The following is a 13,685-nucleotide window of genomic DNA, read 5'->3' as shown; positions in this document are numbered from 1 at the left end:
AGCCCCAAGGCTTTGATAGACAACCCAGAGATCCACTGACCGGGAGCCATAGAAACTCACACACTAGTGAAGGCAATATCCCAAGCTGTATGACACTCGAGGTATACTGAGGCAAGTTTTTACTAGTCTTACATACTGCGCTGTGTTCATGGCCTTTACATGAATATCTGTGAATGAGAAACAGGTCAGCACAGTTGCAGATTGTGAAAAAAGTAGGGAGTGTTCAGAGTTTCCTCAAAATGACACTGTCACGGACACTTTTGGTCCACTTACAGAAGTAATGATCTAAAGTAATGCTACTCTGATGGCATTAACTGGTTGGCCTCGAGCCACTGCTATGCATGGCTGAGTCAGTCTTGAGCAGGCAGATGACCAGCTGAAGGCTGACCGTTACTGATAGCTTAATGTTCACTTCACTGCAGAACTTAATAAGCAAAGAGTTGAGTGGATGATACAATTAGCTACCAGGATAGAATTGGAAGCAGTAAATGAAACAGATACTGCATGGCCCACAGCTAAACGCTGCATGAGCAGCCTGCAGCAGGTTAAGTGAGCAATGCTTAATGTGTAGTAAAATTCAAGGACACCAATTTGTAATGTTTACAGGGCTTAAATCCCCCATGGTCTGAAGAGGGAGGAGAACCTGTTACTGCAGGGCTGAAAGTGTCCCCTTGAGATACTGAGGCATGCAAGGGTTTAAAGGCTTTTTAGATTGTGTTGTTGTTGTTGAAATAACCCTTCAAAAAGATACCTGTTGTTTACTGAGTGTGAGGAGGTAACCGTGGAGAGATTGACACTTCTGATCAGACAAATAAATCTTATTTTCTTTCAAGAGGCAGCTCTCTGGTGGATTAAATATGTGCAACAAAAGCTGTTCCACATACTGCAGGAGGGAGGGGGGGGGGACTAGAAGAAAACTTCCAAGATAGTTGCAGGCATGATGCAAAAACCAGCAAACATGGGATGGCTGAGTAATGAGGAAAACAGATGTGGCTCTGGCATTCAGGCTTTCTCCTCCTCTTCCTCAGCACTTTTCCTTTTTCCCCCCAGGTAAAGGCAAAAAGTGAAGTTTCTGGATGCTGATCTCCAATCAGTGCAGCTCAGTGCTCAGACATTACTCAGTCTAAATGATATGCATGCTGCAGATCCAAACACAGTGCTGCTCTGAGGCTTTTCCGTGCCACAGGGGTTGGATGAAGCCTCGAAGATTTACAGTAACTCAGACTATGATGTGTTGTATTAAGGCCCGGCTTTGGATATGAAGCGAAAATCAGCATCACTTTTTGCCAGCGGCTATACTGACTCGATGTGATTTAAAAGTTTCTCTCCAATACAGAAAATTCTACCATGTATCAGGGTTACTCAGCAGAAATAACTTTAATGATCCCCACTGGGAGAAACTGGGTGCATCATGCTTTCATTTATGTTTTTTTTTATCTACTAAACTCATGAATCTTTGCTTTAGCATCACTATGATGATCAAACAGGGATTTGCAGTGTATCTGCAGTGCTCAATAGTGACTTTACACTTAGTTTGCGGTAGGCTGTTCATTTGTCATCTACTGTATAATATCTAATATTCCCATGTGATACTGTTGCAGTACAGCAAAAGTTATGTTACTGACTCTACTATGAAAAACTTTCCAAACTTGCATCGCTCCTACACATTTCAAGCATCGCCATAAAAGTCCGCAAATATACCATACCTTCAAATATTGATAAATCCACAAATTTGCGACCACATTAATCCGGAAATAAACGCGTCTAGGTATCCAGGGGAATCCTGCAGCGCGATGCAAATGCAATACAAATGTAATCCAGTGTGTCTTTTGTCCCCTTGACTTTTTTTTTCTTGAGGCTTCTTCCACGGAGAAAGGAAAGAAGAAAAAAAAAGTTACTGCAAGATTGTCCGTGTCCAACTTTTCCCCTCCCCTCTCACTCCCGCTGCTGCACAAGCCAAATCCCTACTCTCTCTCTCTCTCTCTCTCTCTCTCTCTCTCTCTCTCTCTCTCTCTCTCTCTCCCTTTGCTTTCTCTGTCGTTCTCTTCTTACTTTTCCCTCCCCTCAGTCTATCTCCCCCCGCCTATCTCTCTTCCTGTGTCTTTTCAACAGTCCTCTCCTCTCTCCCCTGTGTTTCTCCCTGTCCTCTCTCTCTGTGGGAGATCCCACAGTGAAACGTGTAGTGACATCACCTTGTCCACGGTGCATGGTGGAGAATGAGCCTGGGGCATGTCTCTAATCTATCTAACCAGTTTTTTCCAGGCCCCTACCCTCTCTGTACCCTCTCCCCCCCCTCACGGCTTCCTGGAGGCTGAGGAAAACTTCTCCTCCGTCTGGGTTAAAGCATAGTAGTACACAACGGCTGCTGCATTATTTAGAAGAATTTATTCCATTAAAATTAATGAACTTGCTTATCATACTTACCTTTGATTGACGGCTGGGTCCACAGCTTCCATATTGTTTTATCACTGGGTTTTATTGCATCCAATCCATAAAGTGGCCTCGGTTGCAGCCCCTGACCATTCAGAAACACTCGTCTTAATAGCCACATAAATTCCACCTTTATTGTCAGTAAGTAAATAGTTGAGGAGGCGAATAAATATCACTTTGGCATTTGATTTATGCATGCCTCCCTCCTCCGCTGTGGCTGGATAGGTACTAAGGAGTGCGCACATCTTAAAGATATTTATTCCTGTCCTCTGCTCAGAGGTCAGCTGCTGCACCAAGACATTATCTTTCACATTCTCATTAGCTTCAACCTACAGCTCAGAGAGAGAAAAAAGTTCAAACAGCATAATAAAGAGAGGGCTTAATAACTGGGTGAATCTCAACAATGTTTCTCTTTGAGAGCAACAAGATGCTAATGCTCAATGACTTCTGCAGGTGTCTAACCAGGCTGTAACCTTTATACTACACGTTGACCCGGATGTGACCTTTTTGAACTAACAGACATTTGGCTGCTGCCTGTGGGAGGCTGGACACATGTGTTCATGTGTACTGGTGGCACAACAATATAGAAGTAAAGAACGTCCTTAATTTTAGGAGCAATCAACAACTTTTGAAATGTACCCACCAAGGTTATTATAGTTAACGAAAACTAACAAAATAACGAAAACTAAAATTGAAAAAACATTTTCGTTAACTGAAATAAAAATAAAAACAAGAGTTTTTTTCAAAAACGATAACTAACTGAAACTGTATTGTGTGGTTACGAAACTAACTAAAACTAACTAAAATTATCGTGAAAATGTCCTTAGTTTTCGTCTTTGTCAACTTTTTTCATACATAATTCAGTGTTTCTATTTCAACATGCAGGAACACATGGTAAATATGTTTACTGAGACAAAATACAAAACACCCAGAACTGTAAGAGTTAATAACCTTATTGGGGCTGAGATGGATAAACCAAAGGAAATTAAGGCACATACCCATTACAAAAAAACTAAAACTAACACTAAAACTAATAAAAACTAAACTAAAACTAAGCATTTTCAAAAAATAAAAACTAAACTAAAATTAGCAAACTCACTCTAAAAACTAACTAAAACCTAAAAACTAACCCTAACTGAATTTGAAAACAAAAATTCACAACGAAATTAAAACTAAAACTAATGAAAAATCCAAAACTATGATATCCTTGGTACCCACTGCTGAATACTTAGGGTGTTTTAGCACCAGTCGTTAGTTAATTTGCTCTGGTGCAAAATTGTAACAATATTGGTTTGTCTTCACACAGCAGCATTTGCAAGCAGGGAAAAATTTGTGGTGCACGACAAAGCTGCTGTCCAATGGGTAAAAATTTCCATTTTGTCATTTACCCAAGGCATATAATACAGCCACAGATGGGTTTACATTACAATCAGCTGAAAGCCTGGTGCATCTTATATGTCAGGTTGTTAGGAGGCGTATGGGACACAAGCTAAACTAATAGTCAAAGCACACATCAATGTCTATCATTTTATGTTGTTTTAATCACGCTGGTGTATGTTCAAGTGTTGTTTTTTTCTGATAACTTTGGTTTTAATTAGTTATTTTACATGGTTGCTCATTAAGTTGGAATACACATTTTTTTTTTACCTCTTTACATGAAATGATTATGACAATGTGATTTATTAAAGATAAAGAGTATATCTTCTCAAATCTTTATTAATCAATCTCGCAAAGAACTATATTTGGTAACTTCAGGTAATATTTCGAGAAAAAAGTTGCAAATTTACTAGATTAAAGTGGCAAATCTACAAGAAAAAAAGTTGCAGATTTAAGAGATTTAAAGTGGCAAATCTGTGCGAAAAAAGTTGCAGATTTACGAGAAAAAAGTGTTTTTTCACCACTTTAACCCTTAATAGGACACTCATTGAAATACTTACAAATTCCAAACTTCAACCCTAGAGAATATTGGAGGATATTACATACAGCCAGAATGTGTGAAAAAAACATACGAAAATAATATTTTGAGAAAAAAGTTTACGAGATTAAAGTGGCAAATCTACGAGAAAAAAATGCATAGATTTGAGAGATTTAAAGTGGTGAATCTGGGAGAAAAAAGTGGCTTTTTTCCCACTTTTTTCTCGTAAATCTGCGACTTTTTTCGCGCAGATTTGCCACTTTAATCTAGCAAATTTGCAACTTTTTTTCTTGTAGATTTGCCACTTTAATCTAGTAAATTTGCAACTTTTTTCTCTAAATATTACCTGACTCTAACTACCAAATATAGTTCTTTGCCTGATAAAGGGTTAATATCTCAGGTTCTTTTGATGCCCTGTTGGTTCCCTCACCCAGACTAACCTAGAACAGTGTTTCCCCAAACCTCTATAGAGTACACACTCCTTGTCCAACATGTTTTCCATCCAGCCAGATGGTTCAACCACATCTGGCTCAAATCAGTGCAACTCTGAGCTCGGCACAGCAGGTTAGATAAGGCTGTTTTTCAGGTGGAGAATGGTTGGATTGACAGGTGGGAGCCAGAAGAAGAGTAGAGAGGAAGTCAGTAGGCCAAAGCTATAAGACCCTTCATTTCTATTGCAGACAGGCATCACAGTGGTGAACAACAGTAATACCTTATAGAACCTGGTCTCACAGGAATCTGTGAAATAGCCATGGATTTGCTTAACTCAAAATCCGTGGAATAGCCACGGAATCACTCAAATTTTCGTGAAACTGACACGGATTTGGCTACAATGCAAGTCAATATTTGTTCCTATTGGTTTGTTCCAAGTCACGTGACTTTTAAGGTCCCGGCGATCAGAACAAAAAACATGGCGGACAGTTCTCTTAGTGAAAAAAATCAATATTTTGACTTTGTTTCTGCATAAAAATGGATTTTGATCACATTTCTAGCGAGAAATATATGTTTTATTTTCTAAATATTCACTCAGTGAATGTACATAATCACTTTGTATGTTGGAATAGCCACGGGATATGACTGGCATTTTGCATTGTAGCGAAATCCGTGTCAGTTTCACGGAAATTTGAGTGATTCCGTGGCTATTCCACGGATTTTGAGTTAAGCCAATCCGTGGCTATTCCACGGATTTCTGTGAGACCATGTTGTCTTATATCATGGGAACAGAGAAAGAAACAAAATGAAAAGTGGCACACTTTGCTATGGGAATACAAATATTACTTATGAATGTTTGCTAATTAATTTGAAAAGAGGCCTGTGAGTACTACTGCCACTCAGGGCCATATAGTATAGTATAGCATAAATATAATAAAATAAAACATACTTCATACAGATTTCAACCAACAATCGTGTTTCGTGTGTCCCTTTTTCAGTGGATTTTTCCGCTACTGCAGCTAATTTTGTCAAATTGTAATGTATATTAATTTTGTGGGTATGTTACAACGTGCTTTCTCAACTTCTAAAATTTTAATTTGAGGGGGCAAGACATTTATTTAAAGGGACTCGGCCCCCTGTTGCCCCAGCCTAGAGCTGGCTTCGCTGCCAGAGAATAGTGTACGTCAAGCATTTTCATTGACTATTAACATTCAAAGAAAAATGTAAAGCTCTCCTAGTAATTATCAATCAAATACAAGTGCAAGCAGGGAAAAGGCAGGGAAAAGACGAGTGGAGCTGCAGAGAATTAAAATGTCAATAAATATAGATGGCTGATTGTTTGAAAATCCTGCCATATTCCCCTGAAAACAATCCAGTTTTACCAGAAAGTGAACCTTATCATTTATGTTTAAGTGCTGCTCATTTGGCTCGAGGTATAGTTTCATTAGTTTTAACGCCTTGATAGTGCAGGTAATGGAAAAACGGCATGAAACTCTTAAGTGCAGGATAAGTAAAATAGTTAAGGCTTAGGCCCATATTAGTTGAAAGATGTATGATCCCAGCGAATAGGCAATGTCGTCTGATAATATAGCCATTCTTTTATTAATAATATTCTGTCCTGATCCACCTAATTATATACAGTTCTTCATTCATTCTTAGTTGTTATAGCACCTTCAAATAAATGAATCAAGGCAGTGTAAGGGTCTATTTCTCCACTTAATCTAATTGGTGAGGTGGTGCAGAAATGAAGGGAATTTGTTTTAAAATATAATTTACATGTACATCAATTTACTCGAACGATATAACCATGTCATTCTGAAGGGCTGCAGGCTATTATAAAAAAAAGAATATAGGATGCTCAAAGGCACCTTATATGCAAGTTAAGATGATGATAGAAAACAAAACACTAAAAATATATAACTCAAAACATGTGTTACAGATTAAAAGCAATCCAGGAAAGGCCAGTTTTGTGTTGGGATCTGAACATGACAGATTGGTCCAATATCATTATCATTTCATACATTATGTGATCAAATCCTTGGTATTAAAACAGTTGATTGACTGAAATCATTTTTAATTGCCGTGACGACTGTTGAGACTCACATGACTTTTATTTTAATTCCTTACATTTATTTTCTTGGTTGGAAAGCTTTAAGTGGTTTATGATTGGAAACCCATGTAGGTTGATCGTCTCAAAATATTAAATATAGAGTAAAATAATAAAAAAGGGAAAAGGTGACACTCCCCTACACTGCAAAAAAGCCAACTTGTATTTTTTGCCTAAAACAGTGATTTAAGTTGGTAAAACTTGGAAATATAAATTATTGACATTTAGGGCAATAATGTAAGTTAGCACAACAAAGGAAGCCAGTTGTCTGCTCAAAAACAAGTTGGTGAGTTGTTGTTACTTATATCTTTAAGTTGGGGTTCACAACAAGGGACAATAGTTCTGATAACTCTTATTTCTTTGTTGTGAAATGCGGGAAAGCGGTGAAATTGGGTCATTAGCAAAAGCTAGCGGCTAACTGATGCTAGCGGCGCTGCTTGTTACAGCTACAAGAGTAGCCATTAGCGTATCAATGCTAACTCAACATTGTGGTCGCAACATTAGCTGACATTTCATAGCGGCGTTACAATCGTGCCAATTCAGCACATTGCAGAAGTTAGCAGAAGTAAGGATTAAAAGTTATTACAATGTAAAATTATAAGTTAGTACAATTTACAGTTGAGTTGAGCAAACTAAATAAAACTTAAAATATTTAGTTTAATTGTCCAACTTAAAATTTTATCGAAGTTTGTTGCCTTGACATTTTGAGTTCACCCAACTTTCTTTTTTTTTGTAGTGTACATGCAAAAGTAGTAATTACAACAAAAAAATCATGTCCTTTTTTTCTTACCTTTAAAGGGATAGTTCAGAGTTCTGAAGTGTGGGTTGTAGGAAGTTCTTACACTTTTTCTTAACTGTATTCTTATGCATTTAAAAGGTGCTCTGCGGCAGCACGTAAAGCATATTATTGCGCTAATACGTAGGAACATGGGAGTTCTACGGTTGAGAAAAATAGTGCCAAATGAAACGGCTTTGGATAGCAACAAAACTGGTGGTCAAAATGTGCTTTGTGGCAATCCCTGTCTACAGCAATACATTAATTTGTTTCCTGCCTGGAGTCGCATCTGATTCTCCAAACGTGTAACACACAGACAATCATCTGCTGCAGGTAATCACTGAATGTGAGAACCTCATACAACCTCACTTTAAAAAATCTAAACTATCCCTTTAAACACTTCATTTTGTTGTCTAAACCTAACCAAGTAGTTCAGTGTCACTACATTAACCATGTGTTTAAAACAGCAGCCATTTCTGATCAGCTGATCAGAAAGTAGGAGTATCTTTGGGCAAGATACCAAACACCAAACTGCCCCTGATGCTGTGTTTATCGGTGTATTAATGAATTCCTGATGGTAGCCTCAGCCACCATGAAGGGCAGCCTCAGAGTGAATGAACGCCGTCTGATGTGTTAAACCACTCTGAGTGGTCGCAAAGACTAGAAAAGCGCTACAGTCCATTTAACATTTACTATCATGTTCGAATCACGATCCAAGACGAGGAGCAGCTTTCTTGTCTTTTCATCTCTTTGTAGTCTTTTTTTACGATTTTTTTTTGTTGTCAGTGGTTTAATCACGGCAAAGAGAAGTTAATTGTAAAAATGAAATCAAACACCTCAAAAGAATGGGTGTGCACTACAAAAGTGAATGGAATATTAAATGAGACTTGCAGGATGCACACAACATGGCGCTGGTCAAAGAATGGACAAAGGCAGTATTTATGGATTCTAGGTAGTGTGAAGTGATGCACCTGAGGGGGCGTGTCCTGTTTAGGCATTAGTGCTTGTGAGGCCAGACATGCCACTGGTGTGATCAAGTGATGTTTTCTATATGAGCTTTTACTTTATTAGCAGCTCTCTCTGCCTCCATACATTAAACCAGTAGTTCTCAACCTTTTAGAGTCGCGACCCCCAATTTAACATGCATGTTGTCCGCGACCCCCGCTCACTGAACACAATCTCACGCGCACAGTTCAGATCACCCAAAAAAGAAACAAAATGACCACAAAAAGACACAAAATGGCTAAAAAGACACAAAATGACGCAGAAAAGAAACAAAATGACCAAAAAAAGACTAAATGACTAAAAAAGACACAAAATGACAAAAAAAAAGACACAAGATGACCAAAAAAGACACAAATTGACCACAAAATGATCAAAAAAGACACAAAATGACCAAGAAAAGACACAAAATGACCAAAAAAAGACACAAAATGACAAGAAAAAGATACAAGATGACCAAAAAAGACACAAATTGACCACAAAATGATCAAAAAAGACACAAAATGACCAAGAAAAGACACAAAATGACCAAAAAAAGACACAAAACGATGCAGAAAAGAAACAAAATGACCAAAAAAAGACAAAATTATTAAAAAAGACACAAAATGACAAAAAAAGACACAAGGTGACCAAAAAAGACACAAAATTACCAAAAAAAGACACAAAATGACAAAAAAAAAAATCGAAATGACCAAAAAGACTAAAACAAATTAACACATGAACACTTTAACACAGTGGAGACAGAGCTGACTTCCTAAATGATTTGGCGACCCCCAGAAATCATCTCGCGACCCCAATCGGGGTCCCGACGCCAAGGTTGAGAATAGCTGCATTAAAGGTTCAATCTGGTAGAATGAAAGGACAAGACGTTTCCATCTGCAACAAAGAAAAGGCTCCTTGAATGCATCTCTATGATAATGTGACACACAAACACAGTCTCAGGTACACTTCGTCTTTGCCGCATTTCAAACAGCCTTTCATCATAATCCACTTGTAGCTATTTGCCTGATCCACTTTGTCAGCATCGATAAATGTCATTGATTAAGAAGCAGAGATAAATCTCTCTGCCAAAGTTTTCTGCCTTATCGTGCTCTGTTCCAAAGTTGCCAATGCGGAGGAAAATTGCATATAATAATCACTAGACCTTTCCTTCAAAGGTGCTGTGAGTGTTTGTGTGAGATGGAGAGGGGAAAAAGAGAAAAGGATTGACAAGAAAGAGGCAATTATTTTGAAGGTCTCTGTATTATACATGAAAGGATGCTGTTTCAGAGGCCTCCTGAGAGCTACATACGGGTAACAGATTTGTCTTCTCTTCCAATTCTTCACAGCTCCTGTCTGTGTACAAGGAAATCAGGCCACGCAGCGGCATGCGACTGCAGTTTCAATGAGAATTGATGTAAATGCTCCAGTTCACATGCATATGAGCCATTCATATCCTCGCCTGGTGGGACTAAATTGTGATGACAACCCTGAGAGACACGATCATAAATGCTTCATCATAAAAAATAAAAAAAAGGGAAACGAAAAAGAATAAAACAAAGTAAAAGATTGCCGTGAAGGATCGACGACTGAGATATCGTCGTAAAAATGCAGAGCCTTGGGGGACCCGGGCTGGAACTGGCCTCATCTCAAATGAGTCTCGCTGTTGTTAAACAAATTGACAGCGAACACACGGCGTCTAAACGTGGCCTGGTTAAAGCGGTCCAAGTTTTACAGGCTTGGTGTGTGTATTGTGTACATATATGTGTGTGAGATGGTGTGATCCATTACAATTACACATGCTGTGCGAGGTTGGTGGGTTTGGCTGGGCTCCAGGTCTCAGCAGGGGACCCTCTCTGAAAAGGAGGATCAATGACTTAGTCAACCGGCATCGTATGGAGGTCTGAAACCGCTCCATGATTTACGAGACGCGAGGCCTCGCTCCAACCAGCTCGATGCTGTCAGCACCCGAAGTTTCGCCTCACCTTCTGTTCAACTCTAACTCTGCTCTGCCCTTCTTCTATTTTTCCTTTTTTTTTAATGCACCTGCTCCATATTTGGACACCACTTTCAAAATTAAGTAGGTCTTCTCCATTTAAGCTCTCTTAAGATCCTATAATTAAAAATGAGTAGAAAGGCAATCCAGTCTGATTACTGCTGAGGACTCTTGAGCTCGCGGCTTCCAAAAAAATATGTACAAGTGGAGTGGGACTGCACCTGTTGCGAGGCCCTCTAGGGGGTCCTCCAAGACCGGCACAGGTACCCTGGGCTTCATTGGAGGGGGGTCCATATGTGTGCACACATATTCCCTCTCAGAATTATTATCCTGCTATCCAAGTCTCTCCATCTTCATTCAAACCTGCCCTCCTTCTACATCCTCCCTCATTCATCTTCCCATTGCAGGCCCACGCCTCCTGCATCCTCTCCTCCACCACCTCCTGCATCCTCTCCTCCACCACCTCCTGCATCCTCTCCTCCACCACCTCCTGCATCCTCTCCTCCACCACCTCCTGCATCCTCTCCTCCACCACCTTCTCCATCCATAGCTGTGTCTCAGATGGACTTTTCTCCCTTTCTCCCCCTCCTTTACTCCCCTTCTCCAACAACCCCACCACTCTTTCTCTCCCTCAGCAGCTACGTGAGGCGCGGGGAGTGGATGGATTCTGGCAGTGTCTTTATTGGCTCTGTTATTTCCACTGCATGCTCCCGTGCTCCCCTAAGAGGATGAAGGATGGGGGAGCAAGGGAGCACTGAAAGAGGGGAATACACGGGATGGGTGGGTGGGTTGTTGGTTAGCTGGGGCGGGGTGGGTGAAGAGAGAAAGCGGGGGGACGGGAAAGAAAGAAGCGTCTTTTTTTTTTGCATCACCTTAGAGTTTCAGGCAGTGAACCTTTACATCTGACACACACACACACACACGGAGAGAAGATACACTTGGCCAGTCTCTGCATCTTCGCCGCAGACAGAGGAGTGGATTCTATTTCAAGCATGAGTGCCGATATAAATCAGTCAATCAATGAGGAAAGAGATAGCCACACATGCTTATAGATGGGCAGCTGCACAGAACACAGCCGAGCACACAGCAGTGAGTTACAGCGGGGCACTCCTGTTTTGATAGTCATTAAAAGCTTCGGTACACTGGTGTGTACCAGTAAATTGGCTTAATACCCAACACTGGCTCTTGTCGACTGATAATGTAACCGAGGCTTCAGCTTAGCATGAATAAAACACCGGATATGTGTCTGTGCGTGCTGGCTGCTCTGCATTATTGCTGCAATAAGCCGTGGAATAAAGTCAGAGTCCCACTGCTGCAGCAAACCGGCAACTTAAGTTACAACACCGCCGCACACCAAGCGAGCGCACTTTGGATTTAAGACAGGAGTGAGATGCTGTAATACGTTACTAAAGTCTAATTTGCCTGTCTTGTCATCGGGTGGAGGCACAAAATAGAGCACAATAAAGAGAAGGAATGAGATCCATAAAGAAAAGAGGGAAAGATAGTTACTGAGGGAGATGGAGGAAAGGAGGCTTGGGATGAAAAAGAAAAAAGATGAAGGAGTAGATTATGTCTGCCACATCCTAAGCATGTGGAGCCTATTTGGCCAACTGACACATATTCCCCTCTCCCTCCTCTCACTTTTTCCATCCAAAAGAAAGGTTGGAAAGGCGGAGAAAGGGGGGATGGGTCTGTGGAATATGCTGACACAGGCTTATGAGGGAAAGAGTGGGGAGAAATACAAAGAGACGTACACACAAAGAAGGAGACAGAGCTAAATGTTGTGGAGGAAATACAGTAGCTGCGGCAGTAGTTTTCCATTGGAGTTTGGAAAGAGTTGGTGTACTCTCTCTCTGTGTGGTCACATGATCACCAGGCCACGTTATGCAGAAGTGTATGGGAGCTCACTGCTTCAAGGACTTTTTGAAAGAGGAGGACTTTCTTCCTGCCAGGTTTTCCAAACATGCTGCATATAATTAACATGAGTCTCACAGCAGGCCAAATGTATTTTCCACATTAAACACAGACAACCTTCTTGTTCAGATTTGTCCCACTCTCTCTCTTCTCAGAACTAAATCAGAATTACTCCTCATCCCCCTGAATGGCTTCATGAGGCCCAGGGTCCCAAAGAGTCCTTGGTCTTTCCCTGCAAAATGTCACTCAAAGAGACACATACAAAATAGGACAATTTCCAAAATGACCACAAAGGAACATAAAAAGGCGCCAACAGGAAACAGAAATTATGAAGAACTACAAAGAAATGCAAAACAGCTGAAAAGAGACTAACAATGACTATGACAATGGGGGGAACACACCCCAAAGAGACACAAAATGACCACAAAGACAGAAAAAAACAACAAAAAAGGGACAAAACATAATAAACAATAACTGCAAAAAGACTAAAACATTTACAAAGTGAAACAAAACAACTATCGAGAGACAAACTACCTCAAGGAGACACAAAATGACCCCAAAGAGATATTAACTTACAACAAAGAGACACAAAGTAACTAGAAAAACACATTACAACATGACCACAAAGAGACTGAAGATGACAATAAAAGGACAAAACATCCACAGATTAAAATAACTGCAAAAAGACAAAAGCATCTACAAAGTGACACAAAACAACTAAGAGACACAACATTACAACAAGAAGTCACAAAATAACTACAAAGAGAACAGAAATGACCCACAAGAGACACAAAGGGAGCATAATGAGACACCAAACAACTTTAAAGAGGAACAAAACCACAACATGAAGAGGCTAAACAACTATTAAGGGGAGGTGGGGGGGCTTGGCCCCCCCTCATTACCTCTATTCCAGCGGTTCCCAAACTTTTTTAGTCGTGCACCCCCTTCTATGTCCCAACCAGGTTGACACACCCCCAATCCCCCACACCTTCAAAAAATGCAATACATTTTTTTTTTATCGCCATATTAAAGGCGGCATTTTTAACCATGCTCAAATGACCAAAACACACATAAAATAAAATAATCACCATCACAACAATGCGGTCTCGCATTTGAATTAATCTGAAACACAGTT

At 40.1% G+C, this 13,685-nt stretch overlaps 1 protein-coding gene across 1 annotated transcript in view; it reads right to left on the bottom strand.

Annotated features, from left to right (window-relative positions):
• The window catches only part of col16a1 (collagen, type XVI, alpha 1), a 101,339-nt gene extending 99,421 nt beyond the window's left edge, over positions 1-1,918 (bottom strand). Inside the window, exon 1 of the mRNA XM_059350193.1 lies at positions 1,707-1,918. The gene's annotated coding sequence lies outside the window, so the exon portion shown is untranslated. The remainder of the gene's footprint in view (positions 1-1,706) is intronic.
• Between the last annotated feature and the right edge of the window lie 11,767 nt (positions 1,919-13,685).

Source organism: Centropristis striata, chromosome 14, assembly GCF_030273125.1.
Source record: "Centropristis striata isolate RG_2023a ecotype Rhode Island chromosome 14, C.striata_1.0, whole genome shotgun sequence".
NCBI lineage: Eukaryota > Metazoa > Chordata > Actinopteri > Perciformes > Serranidae > Centropristis > Centropristis striata.
The sequence above is the reverse complement of the archived record's forward strand: the minus strand, read 5'-3'. Positions and strand labels throughout refer to the sequence as shown.